A 15,997-nucleotide genomic window follows, 5' to 3' on the forward strand; every position below is an offset into this window, starting at 1 on the left:
TTTGGAGCACCTCTCACCTTCCCTGCCTCCACTGCTATGAAGTCAATATCTTCCATCAGGTGACTGGGATGCACTTGAACAGTGCAGCAAGTTTTGACCTGCCTGTATGAACTGCTAATTCTACACTGTCCCCAGTCTTATCTTTTGTATAGGACTATCAGTCATTTCTAAAAATATAAGGCTTTTTTCTGATTTCATTATTTTCACTACTTTGGACCATTTTAGGATAATTTAGTCATAATTTTGAATAATGTTCAAGTTGAGGTCAATAGCCTGTGAAAGCACTAGTAGAAATAAGCCTACACAAATAGGTAATGACTAGAAATAAAGTTCTGGTTTGCATATAGGAAGAATACCAAACCTTGGGACTTCTCAGAGCTTTTTTTGAAATCTGAAGAGCTTGCAGTGTACACTATAATTATTCAATACTCAAAATCTGAATCCATTTAAGCATAAGTTCTTTTCATACCAGAGGTCCATTGACAATGATGGAAGGAATTCAAATGTCTATGCCTATGGCTAGCTCATTGAAATATCGCCATAATGCATTGTGGTGAATATAGAAGTCAATAAACCTGAATGTGTATAGAAACAAAGAGCAACATATTTTTTTAAATATTAAACTATACTGTAGGTCTATGGTTATGTCTGAACTATAACAATGATGACTGCAATATATCACATATATATATATATTCAAGCTTGGTTTAAACTAGTTAACTTGAGTACCAATATCACTTAGACATGGCAACAAGAGCAATATATTTTGTATCTTGGATGAATCTTGCAGTGAATCAGTGCCTGCAACGTTGGCATGTAGTTCTCTCATTTCAGAGACTCAGCAGTTCTGGGCATCTTAGCCAAAAAATCTTACTCCTAGCAGGAATAAGAGCTTTTCAGATGGAATTTACTGAGAGTGATGAAAACTAATCACATAACCAGTAACTGAGTTTTCTAAAGTGAATAGAGACATAGAAGGTAGGATATGTTTCATATGCTAATAAAAATTCCATTTTTTTTCCACATTTTTTCTAATTTTCACAGCCCAACCAGCATAACATAGAAAGAGTAGCCAACAGGTTCAAAAAAAGGAAATAAATCAAGGAACTCATTGCCAAGTGCCATCAAGAGTAATGAGTTAAAAGACTGAAAATTAAGCAGAAAGTTGAAGTGTTTCTTGTTTCTCCAGAGCAATAAAAGATGTTCAGCATCATGAGGTCTTGGAACTCAGTATATCCCGGGCTCTGGTCATTGGCTCAGGCTAGTGGACTGCTAGCTAGTGACCTTCATTAGCCAACACTTATACTTTTTTATAAACAAAAATGAGAAGTGATTATATATGTGATTGTAATGTTTTTACAATGCAATCTATCTTTGAGGATAATGATAGAGAAATATGCTATCCTCTTCCTTTAACCTGTTCATCGCTAAATTTCTTATTGAACAGACCTATAAATTATATTCTACTGTAGAGTAAGTTACAAACAGTAAATAGATTAAAAAAAGAAAAAGATTCTTAAAGCTAAGAAAAAAAGAAATGTGTATGTCTCGAGAGAGAAGGAAAAACTCAGGCAGGCTGCTAGGACCCTGAAACAATGGAATCATCAGCACTGCTTTACAAAACAGTCTAATTCAATGTGTCAGGCCATAATCAGCTCCGTTTCACAGTGCTTTGCTCCATAAAAGCAGATTTGTTTAACCACAGCCTCTATTTCAGCTTGACTGAGAATGAAGAATAACCAACGAAGTCAGGCATATCTCACGGGTTATGTTATGGGCATAAAGTGAATCCATCATTTGCTGAAGAGGTAGAGAAAAAGTGACAAGCTCATTCATGCCTTAGAGTCATTTTTAGGCCTATAGAAAATTTTAATCTGTGCACTTTGGATGAACTTCCCCACTTCTTAATTTAGTATATGTAGCCATGTGATAAAGTCTGTCTGCCTCAGATAGGGCAGACTTACTTCTCTAGGACATCAGCCCCTCCAAGCAGTTTTCTTCTATGGATTCAGCCTGGCTGCCTTGAACTTTACACAGACACATAAGCCCCATTTACAGGAGGACTTCAGAGTTAATTAAATGCTGAAATCACATATGCCCAAGGGCTAACACAACACCATTACAGCAATAATTTTAATTTAACATTAAAGATAGTGTACATTTTAAATAATATTTTCTTTTAAAAATACACATCTATATTTAATAGTATGGTTCTTCTCTCCCCTCTCTGTATAATATAAAAGCTAGTTAAAAAAAAAAAGAAAAAGGAAAACAAATTGCAAAAAAAAGACAATTTAAAAAAATGTTGCAAATCAGCAAATTTAAGGAGATTGCTTATTTAGAAAGTGTATGCAGCTGTCAAATAAATGAAATTGTTATTAAAAATGATGGCAGCTCAGATAAATGAGGTAAAAGCATTGGCTTACTTCTGCTAAAAGATTTCATGTTTGCCTCTCGGTGTCGCATATTGTGCTGCACTGTGCATTTGCTGTGCATGACAGATATGTTTGAAACATTGAAAGTACTGAGGCACAATGTGCATAAACGCTTGACCTATACTTGACAGTCCCGATTAATAATATCAAGTCTGGAAAATGGCAGAATTTACAGTACTCACGCACACTCCGCTATTAGATTTTACCCTCTGCAGAAAGCATAAAAAGATGTGTGTTAATTTCTTGATGCCCAAAGTGAATGAAAAACCATTTTTGTGAAATAGGTTTGTTTTCAAAACATTTTCACATGAAATAGAGCAAATGCAGTGTCTTACATTCCTTTTATTGACACCTCTGGGCTACAATATTTTCAAGATGGCTGCACTTCAGTGAAATATGCAATTTGATGGCTCACAGGTTTACTGTGAACCCTGGGAAAGAGCAAATCACTCTGATGTTAAAATTCAAGGAGAAACAAGAATGCTTACACTGTTCAGGTGGTAAAGCTTTGAAAAATGTGGGTGGTTTTGTTTTGCTTTGTGCTTTTGTAACCAGGTTTGGAGTGAACAGCTTGCTAAGTGTTAGGTCTACATCATTTTACTGTCTGCCCGCTTCTGCCGAACCTCTCATTTCCAGGCAGAGGCAAAGGGACAACCAACTTTATGTATGGAGAGAAATGATAATCAGCCTTGTTCTTTTCAAACTTCAAATTTCAATGTAGAACAAAGCCATTTGAACATACTGTAAGCTAGATGAGTATTTGTCTGATAAAAAGGTAAAAAGTTCAAGGGGTGAGGAAGACCAGAGACACTAGTGAACGAAATGACTATAGTAAAACAAAACAGTACAAAATTAGGGCAAAGGATGTCCAGTCTCATTAATCTTTTTCTCAGAGGCTTTTTAAAAAGCAGTGGAGCAATGGAAGAACTTTGGTATTATTTTTTAAGAGTGCTTCATCTATCCTTCTTTGTTTAAAAAAAAATGTAATGAGAACATTAAGAGACACTGTCAACCAGCATACTATATATAATGCATTAATGACAGAATGACACTTGTTTTTTTGCACTCACTACCTATGTGTATTTTTCTATAATAGAATTTAAAGTTTATTTGTTGCCTTTTATCACACTTAAAGTAATTCATTTTACAATAAATTTTACAAGATTCCTGACAATATTAATAAAATGCACTAACAATGCTGTGTCGATATTCTAAATTTTCATAAAGCAACTATGTTATGTCTGAATACTATAATTGGAAAAGGAAATCCATAAGGAAAAGTCAACAAAGTAAACACGTATAGTAATAAGAAACAATGCAAAATCTTAGAAATATTTGCATTCTAAAGATGTTACTGAAAACATGTTTGTTGTTTGTTGGAGCTATCTGCATTATTCTCACGTCCTGTCTCATCAAGTAATAGAACAGAATGCATCTTGAATAACACTTGAGATGGTAATATTGTTCTATTTTCTACAATATGTGGTCCTCTATGACATAGAGACAGTGTTTCACAGGATTCAACAGCCTATATATTAAGAACCTACTTGTTTCTGTATGCACAGGCTGAACAAGGGAATGCAGGAAACCTGTAGAAAAGCTTCATCAAAATTAATACAGTGGCTTGGTAAGTTTCTGAAACGTCAATATCACACATCAGCATAAAATACTATGCACGTAACCATAAAATATGTTATCTTTCATAGTCATTTAATCTGGCATCATTCTTTATTAATAACAGAATTTTTAAAAACAGACATTAAAATATATCAAAATGTCTGTTCTTGAAATCACATATTTGTACACACATAGTAGCTAGCAGTAAGAAAAACTGGAATGGACAGTTTTTTCTACCCCAGGTCTGTGCCATGACCACCAATCTCCAGATGAGAAGTAATTCTCAAGTCTATCTCCCTGAAATTGTTCTGAAAATTTTGGTAGTGTGACATGTTTCAACTTTAAATGTGTGTATCTCCAAGAGATTTCAAAACTGAGAGCAATTTTTTGGGTTTAATTCTCGCCTTCACACTTTCTTGTTTGACTTGTATTCTGTTGCGAATAGTTATGTATAATACAGAATAAAATAAGAAAAAGAAACTTGAAATGCTAACGTCGTTCATTTTTTCCTGTTTGTGTGTCAACTACGTGAAAGAAAAATTTTTATCATCTTGATGAGTTTTAAATTTTGACAGATTTTTAGTTTATGTCAATAAATCAGAATAATTTTGGTTTTCAGTTACCCATCACTCAGATGTTTGTATGATATGATTATATTAACAGTTCATTTTTTATATCCTTATATATTTTGTGAAAAAACTGAGGCTTTGGTTTTAACAAGAAATGGATTACTCAGAGGATGTCTAATACTTATGCATCTGGACATGAAATAGAGATTTCAATTGTGAATGTCTTTTTCAGATCAGACTAGCGCAGATTATATTTTGACTTTTTGATTCTTGTGATAGGATTCAAATAGAAACAGTTATTTAAAGTATTGAAACCCTCAGATATAAATTTCCAGTTCAGTTTGAGTTCATTCAGGTTACTTTTGAGTCTAAACCAAATTTCAGAAACAGGGATAGCCTATAATTTCAACTGTTATTAAAATAAATATCTTCCAGCATCACCTGATCAAGCTTCCTTTCTTGTTAGGAAATCAACTAGTTCTTACGAATTTCAGTGAACAATGTTGACTGACTGTGGTACAGAACTTGAAAGTTCAGTTACACAGTTATGGTTTCCACCTTTAATCTTTTAAATTCACAAAAACTTTTCTTCTTTCAAGCTCAGGAAAAATTTACGCTTTCTGAAAGCAAATTAAAAATCAAATTTTGTTTAAACTGAAGCTATAAGTATATATATATTGAACACAAGACACACTCCCATTTCTTGGAGCAGGGTAAAGGAAATCAGTGGTCAGCAAAGCCACATGCAGTTTTACCCAGAAGGCAAACATTTAGCACTTTCATCAGTTTCCTTTTATTTGACTGTCCCTGTCGGTATCACTCAGCTCAGCCTTCGATCTGATGAGAGGGCACTGGTGTCATGACAGAGAATGTGAGCTAATGAAAGTGTAAAGCTTTGGTTCAACAGAGTAGAAAATTCCCATCTAGTGAGCAGAAACTGCAATCTGATATGATTGAGTATTTGGTAGGTGTTGCTATTAAGTGCTTAAAGGTCCAGGATAGTTAAACTTGTGATCTTCTATTAAACATTTGTGCTTCTTTTCCTTTAATTATTGTTGTGGTTTTGTTTTGCTTTTTAATTTACAAGGACCTTTAACCCAAAAAACCAACATGTTAATTTTTTACTGTAGCATAGGTCATTACGTTACCAATGCTTTAATTAATGATACCAGAGAAGTGTGACAAACCTCAATCCAAAATGAGAAAAATTAAATGCAGAATCAAAATTTATGAATCAGAATTTATTTCAAATGCAGAATCAGTTTAATATAAGGTTCAAATCCATATAAGACCTTTGTAGAAAGGTTTTATCGATACAGTAAACACATTTTTGGAGTGTAAAATCTGAGCACATAAAATTTGGAGCCTCATTTGATTGTATTAGATTATTTCACTCACAAACCTACTGTCCTGCCTGATCATCACATTAAATATTTCAATTTGGTCAATTAAAATTGAGGTCAATCAATTGAGGTCAATTTGGCTGTGTAGCTATTTGCTATGAAGCTCTATGTAAAAACGCAAAAATTCTAAAGAAATTAGAAGGGCTGGACCACAAGAAGTAATGAATTTGCTGCTTATTGTCTTATTACTTGTTAATCATAGATTTTTCTTAAAATAATTTCTTCTGTGAACACCATGGGAAGAATAAATATGACCTGACTTACTTAAAACTGCTTATTTAGACACTTGCAGAGGTATTTCATTCCTTCATCTCAGACACTCTAAGCCATTCACAAGAAAAGTCTTTCTCTCCATTGACTACTATGAAAGAAGCCCAAGCTGCCAATTTTCACTAACACCCAGTTTATACTAAAGTTCAATCCAATTAATCAAATATCTCTCTTTCTTCAAGGATTGTGCTGACTGCTCGTTTCACTAGTTTGGTATTTTGCTGCCAGCTTGGAACACAACTTATTTTGAACTCTCTGAAAAAGGGAAAATTTTATATCAGTCACTCATAGTTTTCTATTTTACCAAAAAAGGGAACACGGGACAAATGATTCTCTTGAGATATCTGCCATTCCATGCATCATTACACAGGAAATGTGGGATTTCAAAAAACATTGATATTCTTGGCTAGTTTGCTCCCAATGCTAGTTCTGTGTAAACCTTTGACAGCCAGCATTTATTTTGTAGTTAGGAGGTATTTGGGGGTCTTCCAGCATATAAGATCTCTTCTAAGGATCTATCTTTCATTGGTATTTGTCAGCCTGCTTATTCATAGCAGAGCTATCTTTTTAAGAAAAAAGTCATTGTAGGCTCTGAGAAATTTTGCATAAATAACTATTACTTTTGTCATAGAGCTAGATTGTTATCAATTAGGATTTCTCTTTCATTTTAATTTTCACATTTCTTTAACAACTCTGCAACATCGTCCTAGAAACAAATTACAGTGAAATTAAGATATATGCTTTAGCAGCTCACAGGAACTAAGAATATGCTGAGATGTATTTTTATGCATATTTAATATACTATTAACATGCTGCATTTTTTCCTAGGGAAACAAGAATCCAGATACTCAGAGCCTGAAGATTACGTTGTCAACCCCCCATCATTGATAATTTGTGACCACTACATTATCTGATAGTGATTCTAAAAATAAAATATAACTGAAAATAATTTTTAATGAAAGGGTTTCAAATATTCAAGGTAACTTATGTCAGCATTTCTAAGAAGTCTGAAGTGTCACAGAAGGTTAAAATGAAGTTGTAACATCTCAGTTAAGAAGCTTTTTGATAATTTTTTTAAATACTCTTCTCTTTGGTAACATGACTGTGGCAATAGGTCCAACTAACTTTTAGTATAAAGCTCTGCTTTGAACCTTGAAAAGTCTAAATGATCAATTAAAAATATTTAATTGCAAACAATGCCAAAAAAGAATCCAATGAGTTCAATTTCTGGGTTATTTTGTATTAAGTGATTCAAAGAATAATACGTGCAACACTGCAGCGTCAACAAGGTGCCATCCATTAACACTGATGCAAATGTATTTTGACAGGTGATATTGCGCTTGAACTTTTTCACAGTGTTTCCACAAATGTGCAAAAGAACTAAGCAGACAGACAAATGTTATTCCTTTTATACTACCTTTTGTGTTCTTGTTCATCACGTACAACACTGTATTCTGTTCCTTCACAGCTAATGTGAGGGATAGAAGGTCACCAAATTCTGAAAGAAATGGTCTATATTTTTTATCTTTTGTTCTATTGTTGGTGGGTGGTTGACCTATTCCAGCTTTCTGTTGGATGACAAAAAAATCCATCTTCATTTTTATTAGGTGGTTTGTGGGGGGGTTTTATTTGTCTGCTTTTTTTAGTTAGTTGGGGTTTTTTTTAATAGATTTTTTTAAAAAGGCAGATAAAGTTCACTTTATGCTAGTAACAGACTAAGTATCCACTTCCTTATCCCTGTAATAATGTCAATACACTTCTGTGGGTGGATAGTCTGGACACAGACTTTATCCACTTACATACTTTTTGAAAAGCATTTCAGTTACAAAAGAATTAAAAAATATAATTAAAATTATCCGAACAAGCCCCAAACCTCTGAAACAACAGTAGACAGTACAGACTTGAGGTCTACAAAATTAGAATGGCTTTTGTCTGAGACAAACTGCAGAGAGCAGAGTAAACATTATTTGATGCAATTACTTTGCAGCTTGACACAGGACAGTAGACAGAAAAGTATCTGAAAAACTGACAGCAAAATGTGGGGAAGTGCAGTTAGCTTGCTCTTCTTCACTGAAAATGTAAGCTCCTCCCTTCCAGCTTCAGCTCTGAAAAGATGTTTATCACTAAAAGGAAGTTAGTTACTGACTGAAAGAAATCACTTCTATGTCTTCCACTGGTGTCCTTTGAATGAATTGGTTTGGAATGATGTGCTTTAAAATGTGTTTTCTCAAAGTGAAATACATTTCTGTGACTACGTGCATGATCTTTGGTCAGAGACACAACCATAATGTGTTAATTTGTTAGATATACTGATGACAGCTATTCATCACTTATTATGAGAAGGATTAATAACAAGGATGTAAATACTAGGAGTGGAGTTCGTAGAACAATTCATGTTCATTATACAGCCTTGTTTCCAAAGCACCTCCTCTAAAGTCTGTGATATTGTTTTGCTATTACTCTGTCAGATCAGTTAATAAAAATTATGCTTCTCTCCAGTCATTCAAAATAGAATCCATAGCGAAAACATGTGTGCTATGTTGCATTTGTCTCATAGTGTACACTTAACACTTGCCCAAGACAGGCCAACTTCCATTTTAAAAAAGAGCAATTATTAACAAGATTTTGATTGGGGAAACTCTTAACTCACTGTTATTGGTACTTAAAAGCTATTTTCACAGGTATAATTTTCGAAATGTGTGTGCTATTTCTTCCTTTCCTACACTGCATAATATCTTAAATGATCCTTAGTCCTGCTGACGCTGGTGAGTGTTTCACACAAGTAAATATTATTCAGAGTGTGGCTGCAAAAAATCGGTTAAGTATGAAAAGTGTCATGTGGTATAATGATTGTTTTACAATCAATAGGCATTTAAACTGATGATGTCTTTTGTGGTGTGAAATTCTGTTTTATCCAGCTCAAAGTCCAAAGACTATTGATTCATATCAGTTAGGTACAAACTGTGGAGTTAATTCTCTCTTTTGTGTCTATTTGTAGCTTGTTCTGTGATTAACAGATGCTTTTAAACTACATTAAAACTGAAATTTTTGCTTATGTGTAAGGTAGATTCAGGAAGTGTTGTGGACTCTTCTTTTACCACCTGTGTAGTTGCTATTGAATACTGTGAACTGTTACTAAATTCAGCATAAAAAAATTTACATGTTTAAAAGCAAGTACACAGAATTGCTTTTTATATGTAAACTAACTATCTGATGTCCTTGAATGGTAAGTCAGAAATATTTTAGGAGAAATTTTGTATAATTTTTAAATGCCAAAATAAATATATTATAATTCACAGCATGCTTTAGTTTAGACTGAGTTTAAAATTTCTTTTGTGGATGCACCATAATTAATATGGTCTTGCAAATGAAGAAGAAAATATTATATACTCTCTCTACTGCTGTTCCACATAATTAAAACTTTGACATTTGCTGGATTCTGCATGTGTTCATTCTCATAGAAACAAAAAGAAATCTCCATTGTAAAATGTTGTCTGTTGGTTTGGTTTCTCATCTTTTCCTCAGAACAGTTTCTTCTAGAGTTCGTACACAATTACTGTGGAAGAGTTAGTTGTATATTGGGCCAGAACTGAAATTAAAATGCTAGGATTTACTTCTAGCTGTCTCAAATTTAAAAAATACCTGCTATTGTAAAATATTATGCACAGTAGGCATCCCACATGGTTAAAAAAAGATGCGTAGCAGGAATACAGAAATTAACGAAATTTCTTTCAAAAAAAATAAACACCATATTTGAAAATGTAGTATTTTTCCAAATAATATTTTAGATATGTTCTTATAGATCTTTATTCAGTGAAGTACCTAATAACATTCTTTACTTTGCTGAATGGGAATAAACTTAAATGCATGGATAATTACTGAATTGGAATTATGAGGGAAAGGTCCTTCTGCTGGCTCAAAACTCTTATGAGCTGCTGGTTGGTTTTTATATGAAATTTATGTTTCTCTTGGTATATCAGCAAAATTACAGTAATAAACTTATCACTCTTCTGCCTAATAGAGCAGGACACTGTAGCAGTTAGACGAAAAGACCAGTAATATCTCTTCTATTTTTCTACTCAATAAATAGAACTAAAAATACTTAGGAAAACTTTATGACTTAGGGTTTAAGAAGTGACAGGGAGGTTTTCACTGCATTTTTTTCCCCAAAAGCACTGCTCACAATTACTCCATCTAAAATCTGAGGGAATAGGTATGAACATGATCAAAATCAGTCAGTTGCTTCTGAATTTTCTGAAGTTTTGTAAAAAAGACAAACCCTTATTTTACTGAATACAGACACTGATTAATTGAAGAACATTGTTGAGGTGGTATTGAGCTGCTGCTGCCTGTTTGTCCATTGAAGATACTTTGTCTGTTTCATCATAAACATTGTCAGAACATGGAGATATTGCATAAAATTGATTTTTTTTGGTTATAATTGTAATCAAACAACAGACCATTTTTCGCTTAATGTGTTTTTCAAACTAGCTTTTTAATAAAATGAATATGCAGATCAGAGTGCTCTGAGGTAATTGTCAAAGTTTGAATTATTCTTAATTTTCTGTATTAAAAAAAAAAGAAAAAAACTGAGCTTTGGAAAAAACTAATGATAATTTTTCAGGGAACAGTTGGAGGTGGAATGGTCAAGTCTCAACTCTGCCACTGAGAACCTGTCCTGTGTTGTGAATTTCAAAGCAGATAACATTTTAAAATAATAATGGGATGACTTTTCTCTCTGAAAAATATTTGAAGACTCGGAAAAAAATCTCCTTTAGTTCTTGGATGCCTGATACTCTGCTTCTCTTCGGGGCACATCTACTACTACACTTGGTAATCTCTGTATCTGTCGGTAAAATAGGGAGCGCTGCCTGCAGCAGGTTTACTATGTTAAAAACGTGCCCTTTGTATGCTCCACGAAGCAGGATGGAAGCATTGCAGACTTCTCACTCCCATTTCACAGCTATGTATGTGCCAGAGAAACAGTCTGCCTCTGAATAAGCATAGTCTCTTGTCTGTGGAAGTTTCATGCATGCCTTCTCATGTTATTTAGCATCTGACACACCATGTCAAGTTATACTTCTTGTTGCACTATAATATAGGTTGACATGATGCAGCAGGCCACCCCACGCACCTATACATAGGACAAATTCATGACCAAAGTAAGTGGTGGAGGGATATTTCTTCTTGTAATGACATTAGTAACAAATGAAAAATTTAAAACTCTTGGGAGGTATTAAGTTCATGTTGCAACATAGTAGTCTGAATTGTGTCAAAAGGCTTTTAGAATACCACAGCCCCAAAAAGGAAAAATGTGTCTTGTTATCTGAGCTAACAGATGCAAGTGCATTTTATTATGTCTCTTTGCGTTAGGAAGCAGCCATTAAATAAAAGAAAAGCTTTCTAAAGCACCCTACAGGGAATACACAAGGAAGTGTGCTTGAAATGCCCTCTGTGCTGTAAGTATTACTGCATAGCTTGTTTCATACACAGTAACTTTTCTGCTTTCACATTCCCTGCAAGTGACACTGCAGTTGAAATGATTTAATGTGGAATTATTTGGTTCTGAAATAATAGACAGTATCCGTGTTCCCTAATGATAACATCATTGCCTGCAACAGATTCTTTATGACATATTAAACAGCAGAAGCACCCTACACAGCTGTCAGCTGCTATTTTCTGGATAGGTAACAATTATGGATTCTTAAGGTATATACAGTAGAAAGAAATAATAAAGCAAGCCACTAACTAACAAAAAAAACCCCACAAAAACCGAACCATTCTTATGTTATCTTATGTTTTCAGAGTAGGTCACTGAGCACTGAAAATAAACCCTAATTACTCCCAGTTGAAAAGTTCAATGTCACTATTATGGTATGACCTACTTTCTGAAGCTCTGAAATTTTTGGCTGGATGGATAATGGTTGAATATATTTTTTCACTTTACAGACAGCCCCCTGGATCATTTTTAATATACCACAAAAATCTGAACATTCCCTTAAATAAATTGATACTATTAATAGATGAATTTATGGGAAATTTAGGTGAAGCATGACAAGCAACAAAGTGGTACAATTATATAGGGCTAGAATATGTATTTATGATTAGAATCAGATGCAAATTTTGCTATATAAATAGCATAAAAGAGAAATAATATCTTTTAGGATTATTAAAATTAAGTAAATATAGCATCTGCCATTAATTTCATAATAGGTATTTAAGGACACTGCATTTCAACATTTTATATTTAATGACATTATTCATTTAAATTGTGATCCAGGCATGAATGTTTCCACTGCCCATTAGTTTTGTTTAGAAGTGAAGACATGTCATTGTGTGAAAAATGGGAGTTATTAGGAGTTTGTTGGACTACTCCTGATAGAAATTATGAAATTAAATCAAGTAACTGGCTGCTTTTCAATTTATTTTCCCCAGTATCTTGACTGAAAAAATACTTTGACCTGCTAAACTTAGCACCTTATCCTCAGACAGATATCCTAAAGACTGAAATATGAGCAAATGACAGACTGAAATGTTTTAAAAAGACAGGCTTTTGACATGTAAGGTAAGTATGACTAACACTGTAGTTGTGTAAATACGTGAATAGTGAGTTTTTAAAATAGAAATGTTGAAATTTATTTGCCTGTTCTCCTGTGGAAAATAAATTTAAAGTATTACGATTTGTGACTGGAGAAGGGTGTGTGTGCTGATTGCTTTCAGAATATTGGGTATCAAACAAAGTTGTTGCAAATGTGGCTGAAGGCAACAATTGGATGGTCAAGGTTCATGGTCTATAGGTACTACTAATAAAACAGTATTTTGTCAATGAACTATGTGAATACACCTTTTTTGTTAATATAGATGGATTTCCTTTTAAATTTATTAGAATTTCCTGCATATGCCCCTAGCAGACACTGAACTTTATATAGAGTAAAGATCTTGAAGGCAAAAAAAATTGTTCAAGTGATTACTTAAAACTCACTTCTTTTTTTATTATTTGAGATAAAGAATCATATGGATCATACTATCAAATATTTGCAATGAGTATATAATAATAATATAATAATAATAATGGCCAGTCTTCGCGAACGAAGATTTGGGGAAAGGTCTTTTCCCTTTCCAGCCTGCGCAATGGATTTTTTAGGTGAGACACAGCCTGCGCTGAACTGAGCCCACCCTTTAATCCTAAGGTTCATCTGCCGGGGCCAAGCAAGCTTGGACAATGGCAGTGAGGTCCTCAGGACGTAGGTTTGTTTAGAGTGACCTTCTCATAGATAGATGGCCTCACAGGGCTAACGGGCTCCATCTGCCCGGGGAACTGGCTGGATTCGAACCTGGGTCGCAGAGGTGAGAGTCCTGCATGCTAACCACTAGGCCACCAGGGGTCCCCTAATGAGTATATAACACTTGTGTTAAAAATGTGACAGAGATCATATTCAAAAATTAAGCCTTTCCACAAATTGATTCTGACATCTAAAAGCTTCACTTTTTAGATAATTATATTCTATCTTCAATATTTTATTCCCCTTCTTAGAGGAGAAAAAGCTGTGCACTTGCAGCTGAGAAAGTCAATTTTATCTTGTGTTGTACAAAATAGATATGGTCGAGGGAGGTCATTCTGTCCCTCTGCTCTTATCTTGTGAGACAACATCTAGAGTATTGTGTCCAGCTCTGAGGCACCCACTGCAAGAAGGATATGTACCTGTTAAATTTGGTCCAGAGGAGGGCCATGAAAATGATCAGAGGGCTCGAACATCTCTCCAATGAGGATAGGCTGATGTTTTCTACAATGAGTGTGGTGTGACATTGGAGCAGGTGTGACACAGAGAAGCTGTGGATGCCCCATTCTTGGAAGTGTTCAAGGACAGGTTGGATGGGGCTTTGAGCCACTTGATCTAGTGAAAGCTGTCCCTGTCCATGGCAGAGGGATTGTATTAGGTGGTGTTTAAAGGTCCTCCCAACTAAACCATTCCATGATTCTGTGACTTTTCTACTTATAACTTGTCAGTATATTTTTTGCCAGAAAATATTAAGAGCAATAGAGGAGGGATACAAACCCAAAGCTATGTAAAAAACTTATCAGATGTTTGTGCTTCTGTTGTCAGGAAGTGTTTATAAATGAGAAAATGAAGAATAACCAATGAGTAATGAGCAATAGACTCCTATTTTCTGAAGAAAAAGTTAAGAAAAAATACTTTGAATGCTTTCTCAAATGGAACTTTATTTGCATGACTCTATGATTGTAATGAATGATATAAAATATCAGAAAGTCTAGTCCAATAAAATAAAGACTGTGCCAACATGACTCACTAAATTCATAGAATCTTAAAATGGTTTGTGTTGGAAGGGACCTTCCTTTAAGGGCCATCTAGTCTGAACCCCCTATCTTGGGTAAGGACATATTTTACTAGATCAGGTTATTCAATGCCCATCCATCTGACTTCAAATACTTCCAGTGAGGGGGTATAACATACTTTCCATCAAAAAGAAGTTTATTATAATCTGGAAAATTCATTTTGTCAGGGCTGAAATACAGAGTTCCTTGAATATGTGTTATTTAAGGAGAAAATATTTTCATTTGCAAAAAAAAAAAAAAAGAATGCTTCACTGAGATAAAGTTAAAGAAGACTATTTTGGCTAATATACATAAAAATAAATAAACTGTATTTGAATTTAATATACCCCTAGGTCTCTCATGATTTGTGGAAAAAATTTAAACTTGTTAAGAATATTGGTTAAGACCTTAGATCATAAGCCTTAGTAAACTGAAAACAGCTTCCTAAGGATGTTACTAGTTATTGGGTTTTTTAATCTGAAATTTCAGCATAATGCTTAGTCTACTTCTCATGATAACCTAAACTGATCCTTCTTTGTTCTAGTTATATTAGAATGAAGTGAATAAATGGGATAGGAAAAAAATCTCTCATTGAACAATTAGGTTTCATAAGTAGACAGATTTCAGTTTTCAGATCTTATTTATCTGGTAATTTGCAAATAATTAGAAAAAGTTTTATTTCAGGTTCCACCCTTCTATATCCGAGTCATAACACATATGTAGCTACAGAAATGTTACAACTCTAATGATCACTGTTCCAATAATAGGATGGTAGATATTGTCCATTGAGAGTAGTAGGAAAATATTTGCAAATTACAGTTCACAGGAAAAAAAATGACTTTGCATCTCATTTATGATGTTTAAAATATTTCTTTTTTTTTTTAATTTAGATAGATAATCTGCTTAGGCCTTTCCTACTTGTATAAGCAAACAAACACATTTTAGCCTAATAAATGTTAGCCAGATTTTCAGCAGAACTTAACATCCTTAGACAAATAACACAAAATGCTAAGTAAACAAAAATCCATCAAATGTTAATTTTGTGATTTGAAAAAAATTGTGTTACTGTATAAATCATCAAAATTCTATTGATTATCTAATTATTTGACTAACGTTTTCTGTTTCAAGTGAATGTGTTTATGTGTGCTGCTCCCTTTAAATGTGTTATGAGCCATGATGTTTCAGCCTGGAGCTGAAACCTGTCTTTGAAGCATCTGAAACGAGTCTACAGACAATCCGCTTAAACCACAGAAATAAAGAAAATAGCAGCTTGAAGCTAGAACTGCAAGACCTGCAATGTATTTTTCATTCTTTTTGTAGAGAATGTTGTCAGTATTGTTATAATCAATAAATGACAACTTTGTACAA

This window comes from Neopelma chrysocephalum, unplaced genomic scaffold (genome assembly GCF_003984885.1).
Source record: "Neopelma chrysocephalum unplaced genomic scaffold, ASM398488v2 Primary Assembly neopelma1_25, whole genome shotgun sequence".
In the NCBI taxonomy this organism is placed as follows: domain Eukaryota; kingdom Metazoa; phylum Chordata; class Aves; order Passeriformes; family Pipridae; genus Neopelma; species Neopelma chrysocephalum.